Below are 10,489 nucleotides of genomic sequence, written 5' to 3' on the forward strand. Positions count from 1 at the left end.
ATAGAATCGGTCTGTCTTGAATTTGAATGTCTGTTTCCTGAATTAAAAGAAACTCGATTCTTTCTGGGTATATCGCATGAGCAACTTTCCCAAAGATCTCTGAAATTTCAATGAACTCATTTCTAATAAATAATTCAGAATGGTGAGTATTAGAAAGAGCATATGAAATTTGATATGTAGTAGAATATGGCCTATTACCTTCCTTCATTAGTCTTTTTTCCTTGAAGTTTTGATGCAACGTCAAGGCTCGACTAAAGTCCCTGTCAGCTAAATTGTAGGCTATTCTTGGATAAATAACTCCTACAATTTTTCCTGCACAAAGATTTCCTGAGATAGTACCCATGACAGCATCTTGAATATTCCCCATTCTTTTATCGCATACTACGATATCTATAGGTGAATCTATTCCTTCTTTAAAAGTTGCCTTAATCATTATTTGGATTGCTCCAATATGAATCCAAAACATCGTCCTTGCTACCTCACTTTTCAACTTTTGCAATTCCTCTCTTACTTCTTCAAAAGGAATTAACTGCATCTTTATTTGATTACTTGTTAACTCCATGGGGATTGCCATTTCCCTTCTGGATACTTTGTAAATCAAATTATGTCTTCTTTGTCTAAGCCCTAGGTTGCCTAAGACTCTTTCTACTTGTCCTGCCAAAAATCCCTGGTACTTTTGTAACGTTGGATTTTCTCTCATAATCCTTTGGACCATATTATGAGATATTGTGTTTTGGCTAAAGAATCCAGCCAAACTTTCATGTGTTTCCTGCCGAAACACTTCTTCTTTATTCTGATTCTGATTCTGATTCATCCTCAGAATCTTCTTGACTAAACAATATCTCTTCTTCGTATATGCTTTCATCTGAGGGGATATCCTCAAATTGATATACTTGGAATAGATCTTGAAAGAAGATCGCATCATCCATATCTAGTGTTGCTTCAAAGAGTTTAACTTCTTTTTTCTCATTTTTTGGACAATTTGTAGATATATGTCCTCTTGCTCCACATGTCCAGCAGTTGCAATCCTTGAAACTTTCACTTGCTCTTGTATGAGTTCTTCTGAAAGTTCTTCTTGATGGTGTTCTTCCCCTGCTTTGTGATGAGCTTGTTACTTGGGATGTTCTTGTAGGTCCACTTCTTCTTCCTGATTTATAAGATCTGGCCTTTTGTTTGGACCAAAATGTTCTTGGTTTCCAAGAACTTCTCATTCTTTTATTATAGGGATTATTTCTGAATTTCTTCCTTTTAAATCCCTGTGTTCTGTTTTCAATGATCGTTGGAAGATCATTTTCTCTACAACATAAAGGTGTACGTTTATCTATACCCCTTATTTTCTTGTAGTTCTTCTGTAATGCTGCCATATGGCACCATTCTGCCAATTTTCCTTCCAAAAAGGACGCGCGTCTTGCCAATGTATCAAGATGACCTGGAACGTATTCTTTAATCAGCATTTCTTTCCAGGGACTTGACATTTTTGCGAAAAATAGCTGAATAGATACATTTTCCTCAACTCCTGAATTCCATCTGTATTTGGTGAATAACATAATGTATTCAACAACTAAACAGATATCATGTAACTCGAGGCTATACAGAGCTTGAGTATATCTTCTCTCTTTTTCTGTATCTTGATTATTGAAATAGTCTACCCCTATGAATTGTGCTTTAAATAGGGTGGCCATTCTTTCTCCAATCTCGCTGAGGGATTCTCCTGCTAAGATTGATTTCTTCGTATCTAGCATAGTCATCTCCCATGCAATCTTGACAGATCCCATTAGACTCATTTCTAGAAGTTTAATGAATCCTTCTTTATTGAGATCTAATGTCCCTGCTGCAATTCTCATAGCTGACGTACAATCATCTATAAGATTTTCTCTGTTTTTGAAGTCCAAAACATCAAGGTTTAACATAACCCCGTAAAGATGTATTGGATCTAAAACAGTTTTTCCGTAATGAATTTGATGGAGTGGGATTTTACTCCTTCTTGATCTGGTTCCTGCTGGATGTGAATTTTATTCAACCTGGAACTCACTATGTGGTTCTTTTGTTTTAACCATATATCTTGAGGGATTCCCTATGGGTTGTTCACCCTCAGGGGAATTCATTTTTAGATCTACTACTTTGAGATTCGCGAAAAAATCCGCAAGATCTTGTAGATCCTCGAGATTTAATCTTTCTAAAGTAGTCATCAGATAGTGTTTTTATAATACTGCTTTTATAAGATTAATCATCCTTTCATCATCAGTTAAAGGTTTTTGAACCATTTTGGTTTACCTTTCTGATGTAACAACGGTTCAGTACCAAACGAGAGTGGTAACCTTCCTCATGTATTTTCTTTTCTAGAACCAGAAGTGTGTTCTAGATTTATGATTTTATTTTGAAGATTCTTTAGAGTTCCAAGAATTTTTTCTTGTTTCTTAAGGATTTCTTCAATTTGCCGAGGTATTTTATACAGCTGATTGATGTAATATTGTACCGTCTTTTGAATTTTTCTAAGATCTCCGGAGAGTTTAGAGGAATCTGGAGTAATCTCTAAAAATTTAGAGTTAGAGATCATCTTTCTTACTTCCTTCAAAATTAAGAGCATTAATCACAACCTGTTGTAAGTAATCTATTATGAGTTGATTAACTTGTTTATAGGATTTTATATGAATAAAATCCTCTTGATTCAAACCTTCGTTTGAAGTCATTTTTTGTAGAAAATCTTCTCCACAACAAAAAAAAGTATGAATTAACGAATAATATAAATCTGAATAATTAACCTAAATCTCTGATATCAATTTTGCGGATGATTCAAGTACCATAATTGAGCACAAAAATAGCATAAATGAAGTACATAAATGCATAAATTGGGTACAAGAATTAAACATTGGATTTGACCAAGTTTGGTGGTCCTAGAGAGTTTTAAGAAAGAATTTTTATTGTAGGGATTTATAAAAAAGTTAGGTTTGGGTTTAGGAATTTATTCACAATTCACTCTTGATTTAATCATAAAAAATATTATTTTTATTTTATTATTAGATCTGGTTCTTCAGATGTGATATGGTCTCACAAGAGATATAATCATGTATTAATCAGTCTGATAAATTTTGAATTCCTATAAACTATGGTCGTTTTAATACATTCTTTCAGATTGTTTTGCCGGATCCAAATTATGATGTGCAAATTTTAAGCTGTGGAGACTGACGATGAGATATGCACTTTGTGTATTGAAGATACTACTTCAATATGTATTGCACATATTTAGTTTCGATTTAGTTATGGAATTTTATAAAAGTAAATATGATTGAGATTCGAGAAGATGATTTATTTTATAATTATGAAAATATAAAAATGGAACTATAATCTGCTACACCGAGTAAGAATGAAAATTATAAAAAAAAAAGGAATAATTTAAATATAAATAATTGAAAGAACATGTTGTGCACATGTCTTTTAAATTATTTTCTTATTTCATTCAATTTCCATATTTATAGTTTTGCCTTTCTTAGAACAAGTGTTAAAATTGGTAATATCAGATATATCTTGATTTGAAATAATTGATTCTGATGATATATTGTTTACATGCTTTGTAGGTTTTTATTTATGGAAACATATTGAAGATCTATTTATAGGAGTGCTTGGACCGATCAGAAGAGACAATCAAGAGAAAAGAGAGTGAAACGTAGAGAGCAAAATACATAGAAAAAGTACTGCAGAAATTCTAGAGTATTGAAGATCGATCATTGAAGAATTTCTGAAGAGATACTACTGCTACGTTGTGTTGCCGAGTAGTGTTGGAAACACTGAAGAATACACGAGTGAAGTGTTGTTCTGAAAGTGGTTCTTTGGTTTTCGTTTTTCGGTTTAGAACTTCCTATTGGTTTATTATTCTAGTATTACTAGTTTTTAGGAAGTCGTTTATTTTCTCAATCTGTTGAGAAAAGTAGTTTTTCATAAAACAATCGCTAGTTGGTTTTTTTTTTGTAAACTGATTTGTTTTTCTAGTGATTATTTCGTCATGAGACATTGTACAAGTATTTAGTACTTGTGCATAATTATCTTTGTGTTATTTACTTTTACTGCTAGTTAATTATTCTGTTGCATAGTGTTATCGTGAAGTGTTGACAACACTGAAAGATAACACACACTCGAAAAGTTTTCTGATATTTCTATGATTTCATACTGTCCAAACCTTACAATTGGCGTCAGAGACATTCACTTGACGATACTAAGTGTGATTCTGTTTTTGTGTTTGACAGGACATCACAATGGAGATACCTTACTCAGGAACTGCTCAACGTCCTCCAATCTTGGATGGATCCAACTATTTTATCTTGAAAGTTAGGATGCGTGTCTACATCAAATCGATTGATGAAAAGGCATGGCAGCGTGTGCTACAAGGATGGAATCCACCAAGGAGAACTGATGGAGAAGAAGACTTTCTACTCAAACTAGAAACGGACTGGAATGCCGATGAGACTGCTGCTTCGAATATGAACAATAAAGCCCTTAATGCTATATTTACTTCTCTTGATTCTAATATGTTTTCACTGGTCACTAACTGTGTATGTGCTAAACAGGCTTGAAAAAAACTTCAAATGCACTGTGAAGGATCAGATAGTGTGCGTCGAACCAAAAGAAGGATTCTCACTACTCAGTTTGAAAATCTGAGAATGGAAGAAAGTGAGACAATTGATGATTATGAACGCCGCTTGAGGAAGATCGAGAATGAGGCAATTGATCTTGGTGATGTTATTTCAAATGAACGCTTGGTGAGCAAAGTGTTGAGATTACTGCCAGAAAGATTTCAAATGAAGATTTGTGTCATTGATGAATCAAAAGACACATCAATTCTGGGATTGGATGAATTGATAAGTTCACTTCGAACATATGAGTTAGAGATGAATTTTGGAAAAAAGGACAAAGGTAAGTCTATTGCACTTCAAGTTTCTAATGACTCATACAATGATTTTGTTGATCTGACACAGGGAGTCAACGAGTCTGACTTAGGAGATGATTCGATCGCCTTTCTTACCAAACAATTTGGTAATTACTTGAAGAGAATGAGAGATTATAAGAAACCTGGTCAGAAACCCAAAGTTTTGAATGCTCCTGCTGTTGGAAAACCATTGAGGATATGCGGACCATAACAGAATACCATCCCTTCAAAGAGTCAAAATCACTTTCAGAAAGAAGGAAAAACACTGAATATATCGAAGAAGTATTAATCTGTGAAGTGTCATGAGTGCACAGGCTTCGGTCACTATGCTAATGAGTGCCGAACCAGACTTCGCAAAGGAATGTGTGCTTCCCTAAGTGATGATGAAGATGAGGAAGGAACAGAACAAGAAGAAGAAGAGACTCACAATTCCCTTTCAGTTTTGGTGCTGCAGAAGAAACACGGTGTTATCACAGGTGTCACAACACTTGGTCACAACACTGACCAAAAGGTACTTTGTCTGAATTCATCTGTTTCTGGAGACTCAAATCAGGAAGCTGGTGAAGTAGAACTTTCTTGGGATAATGTTCAAAAGATGTATGAAGAATTGTATAATGACTGAATATTAAGGAACAAGTCAAATTCTGCTTTAACAAAGGAGAACAGTGAACTGAAAGCTTCAGTGGCTAGACTTGAAGTTGTTCTGAGCAAGAAGGATTTAGAACTAGGCAAGGTCAAAAAAGAGCTTGGAAGAGCCAATGCAACTCTCGCAAAGTTTAATTTGAGCAAGACCAAGCTGGATTCAGTTTTGATGATGGGAAAAGATGATAGAGCTGGTCTAGGATTTCATAATAGCAAGTTTGAAGTTGGGGAGTCGTCACAAACTATTTTTTTCAAAGAGAACAGTAACTCTGCTAGTGTTCAAATTACAATACCAAAGGAAAAACCAATTCCATTGAAGGCACAAGCTCCTTTTCAGAGAAAAAAGCAAAGGAAGCGTAGGTTTGTTTGCCATTACTGTCACAAGCAAGGTCACATCAAGCCTTACTGTTTCAAACTCAGGTATGACTATATGTACTGGAATTTCAGGCAAGAGCTGTCATCAGTGTTGCCAACACTGAACCAGAACACTGCCAGGAAGAAAAATTCTGAGAAAAAGGTTTGGATACCAAAAGCTAAATCTAGTTGTAATGTCGTTTATATTTCCTTAAAAAATAATGTTGCAGGTCATTGGTACTTCGACAGTGGCAGTTCACGCTACATGACAGGATTGAAGAAGTATCTTTCTAACTATGTTGAACAAGATAAAGGAAAAGTGACTTATGGAGGAGAAGCCAATGGAAAGATTGTTGAAAAAGGCACTTTGAATGTAGAAGGACTGCCTAAACTTCAAAATGTTCTACATGTTGAAGGATTAAATGCAAATCTTATTAGCATTAGTCAACTTTGTGATGATGATCTTTATGTTAAATTTGATAAGAATTTATGTCAAGTATTTGATAAGAGTAATTCGTGTGTTTTGACAGGTTCTAGATCATCGGATAACTGTTATCAACTTGGAGAGGAACTTGCTTGAAAATTCACCAAGGTTGATGAATTGAATTTATGGCATCAAAAGTTGGGACATGCCAACTTCAAAGCACTGAAGAAATTAAGCCAGTATGATGTTGTACGGGAAATGCCAAATCTAACTTTTGGAGTTCCATATATGTGTGGAGACTGTCAAAAAGGTAAGCAAACTCGTGTGTCACATCCAGTGTTACAACACTGTGGGACAACACGATGTCTTGAACTCCTACACATGGACTTAATGGGACCTATGGAGGTTGAAAGCTGTGGAGGTAAGAGGTATTCATTTGTGTGTATTGATGACTTTTCAAGGTACTCATGGGTAAGTTTTCTAAGAGAAAAGTCAGAAACATTCGAAGCTTTCAAAAAATTGATAAAACAGATTACTAATCTGTATGCTTTGAAGGTTATCAGGATTCGAACCGACCATGGTAAGAAATTTAAAAACTCATTGTTTGATCAATTCTGTGAAAAAGGAAGGTATATCACATGAATATTCAGCACCTAAGACACCTCAGCAGAATGGCATTGCCAAAAGGAAAAACAGAACTCTACAAGAGATGGCAAGGGTTATGTTAAGCTCCAAAAATATTGCAAAAAAATTTTGGGCTGAGGCTTTAAATATTGCATGTCACATATCCAATAGGGTGTATTTAAGAAAAGGTTCTACTATGGCTTCCTATGAAATTCTCATGGGAAAGAGGCCTAACCTTAAATATTTTCATATTTTTGGATGCATATGTTATGTTTTGAATGACAGGATGCAGTTGGCTAAGTTTGATTCAAAAAGCGATAAGTGTTTATTTCTTGGATATGCTTTAAATAGTCGAGCTTATCGTGTATTTAACTTGAGAACTAGAACTATCATTGAATCTATTAATGTGGTATTTGATGATTATGCAGATCTGAAGGGGAAAACAATTGAGGACAATATTGATGATCTGTTGGATACTGTTGCACCCCAGACTGATTCCAGTGTTGTCAATAGTGTTGTCCCACCTGAAAAATCACCCAGCACAACACTGAGTCCAACACTGAATATGAATGAACATAGTACAGAAGAACAGGATGGTTTTGAAAATGAAATACAAGATGCTGAACATAATGTACCTAGCAAAATTCAGAAAAACCATCCTACTTCACAAATCATATGAGATGCACAAGGAAGGATGCATACCTGAAGAAAAAAAAAAGTTGATTATCGAAAGATGAGTGGGTTAGTGTGCATGACTTCCGCATACTCTCAGGTAAGACATTCTTGCTTTGTGTCTAGTATTGAACCAAAAAATGTTGGTGAGGCCTTAAAAGACGAGTTTTGGGTCAATGCTATGCATGATGAACTTGAACAATTTGTTATGAATGATGTGTGGATCTTATTTCTTCCACCTGATCATAGTAATATCATTGGAACAAAGTGAATTTTTAAGAACAAAACTGATGAATCAGGAAATATTGTAAGGAACAAGGCTAGGTTGGTAGCTCAAGGGTATACACAAGTTGAGGAGGTGGACTTTGATGAAACTTTCGCTCCTGTAGCCCGAATAGAATCTGTTAGATTATTTTTTGCTATTGCATGTCACATGAAAATAAAACTTTTTCAAATGGATGTAAAAAGCGCATTTTTGGATGGAATTTTGAATGAAGAAGTGTATGTAAGGCAGCCTAAGGGATTTGAGGATCCACATCATTTTGATCATGTTTATAAGTTGAAGAAGGCCTTATATGTATTGAAACAAGCACCTTGTGCTTGGTATGGAAGGCTCACGGAGTATTTGCTTGACATTGGATTCAAAAGAGGTGAGGTGGATAAAACATGTTTTGTTCAAAAAGTACAAGGTAACATTCTTATCTGTCAAATCTATGTTGATGACATAATTTTCTGTGCTTCATCTCAAAAACTTGTAAATGATTTTGTTGAAAGCATGACTGCTACCTTTGAAATGAGCATGGTAGGTAAGTTGAACTACTTTCTAGGATTACAAGTAAAACAAATGAGTGATGAAATCTTTTTGTGTCATAGCAAATATGCTAAGAATTTGGTGAAGAGGTTTTGTACTGATCATGTTAGACATATGAAAACACCAATGGGAACTAATGAAAAACTGTGCAAAGACAGTGTTGCTGACAGTGTTGACAACACTCTGTACAGAAGCATAATTGGAAGTCTGCTGTATTTGAGTGCAAGTTGACCTGATATTATGTTCAGTGTGTGTTTGTGTGCCCGATATCAATCTGATCCTAAAGTCACACATATGAAAGCTGTAAAACAAATTTTGAAGTATGTTGCAGGCACTTTAGACTTAGGGTTATGGTACACTGAAGAAACCAATACTAATTTGGTAGGCTATAGTGATGCTGATTGGGCAGGAGATATTGATGAGAGGAAAAGAACCATGGGTGGTTGTTTGTATTTGGGTAACAACTTGGTTTCATGGTATAGTAGAAAGCAGAACTGTGTGTCCCTTTCCACTGCTGAATCCGAATATGTGGCAGCGGAAAGTTTCTGTTCTCAATTAATTTGGATGAATCAAATGCTACAAGACTATGGTCTTAAAATTAAAACACCAATTGTGTACTGTGATAACTCAAGTGCTATAAATATATCAAAAAACCCAGTACAACACTCTCGAAATAAACACATTGACATAAGACATCACTTCATTCGAGATTTAGTTGAGAAGGACATGATCCATATGGAGTTTGTTGAGACCAATAACCAACTGGCCGATATTTTTACAAAAGCATTAACTTCGAGAGATTCTCCAGTCTTAGGAAATCTCTCAACATGTGTTCTTTATAAGCTCTCACGGTTGCTGTCCTTAAGTGTTACCAACACTGACGGACAACACCAACATGCATGTGAATTTTAAGGACTTTAGGCATACTGCATATTCATAATGTTCTATGTTTTGCACTGTTTGATAATACTGACTGACACTTTGTAGTTCTTCTGTCAAAGTTATTTTCAGATCACACTTGCCATGAAAATATGCTTTAAACCACAAAGTAGTTGAGGGATGTTCGTGTATTTCATGATCTTGTCTCAGTGAAAAGTGGTTTTAAAAAATTAAAAAGCATGGTTTGATAAAATTTCAGTGACCAATGTCTTGAAAATCAAACTAAAATCGGAAGAAAATTGGAAAAAGCTACCTAAGAGAGTCCAATGAAGACCGTTCTTTTAGTGTGCAGGCTACCACTTCTGAATCAAAATAAAAAGAAGAAAAACATGGCTCTGAAAGTGTGACAAATTCAAAATTATTTTGAAGACTACAGTGTTGTTGGGAAAGTGTTGTCAATACTGGTGCTTAACACGTTCTGCACACACTTTGCATGCATCATTTTTTATCTAATATCATTACATTTTGTTTTAGACATAAATTAGGTCATGCATTTTGCATTTATTGTGATCATGTCGTGCTCAGGGTTAAAAGTTCAAAGACAAACAAAAATTGGAAAAATGCCCAACTTGCTGAAAATTGAATTGGTTGAGATTGAATATGTTTCAGTGTCGTTAAAACTCGATGTGGAGTTATTTATTTTTGGGGAATATTGATATATTCTTAAGTGAGAGTTTCAGGGTATCCTTAATTAATCAAATTTAATTTCCTTAATTAGAGAGATTTTTTTACCCGTTGGAGAATTGTTACCGTTAGGGGGAGATTCTTAGTCTGATATGATAGATAAGGGCTTTTGATTTTTTTTACCGTTTGAACCCCTTATCCCTATATATTTCTAAGAACTGTAAGAATTGATCTTATCGTCTTCAATCTTTTCTAACTCTCTCTACAAAAATTCTCTGAAACCCTTACTTTCTAAATTGTTTATAATGGCAGGCAAAGCTTTCGATTCGCATGACATACGATCAGAGATGGGTTATCAAGAGGAAGGAAAGCCCTCGGAGGCACCTTCTGAAAATCCTATTCTCTCGATTGTACCTGTTGCCGTTCAACATACACCGTTGGCAGAAATTGCTCCAGGAGAACCCGGGAATGAAATCAA

Source organism: Henckelia pumila, chromosome 1 (genome assembly GCF_033568475.1).
Source record: "Henckelia pumila isolate YLH828 chromosome 1, ASM3356847v2, whole genome shotgun sequence".
NCBI classification, from domain to species: Eukaryota; Viridiplantae; Streptophyta; class Magnoliopsida; order Lamiales; family Gesneriaceae; genus Henckelia; species Henckelia pumila.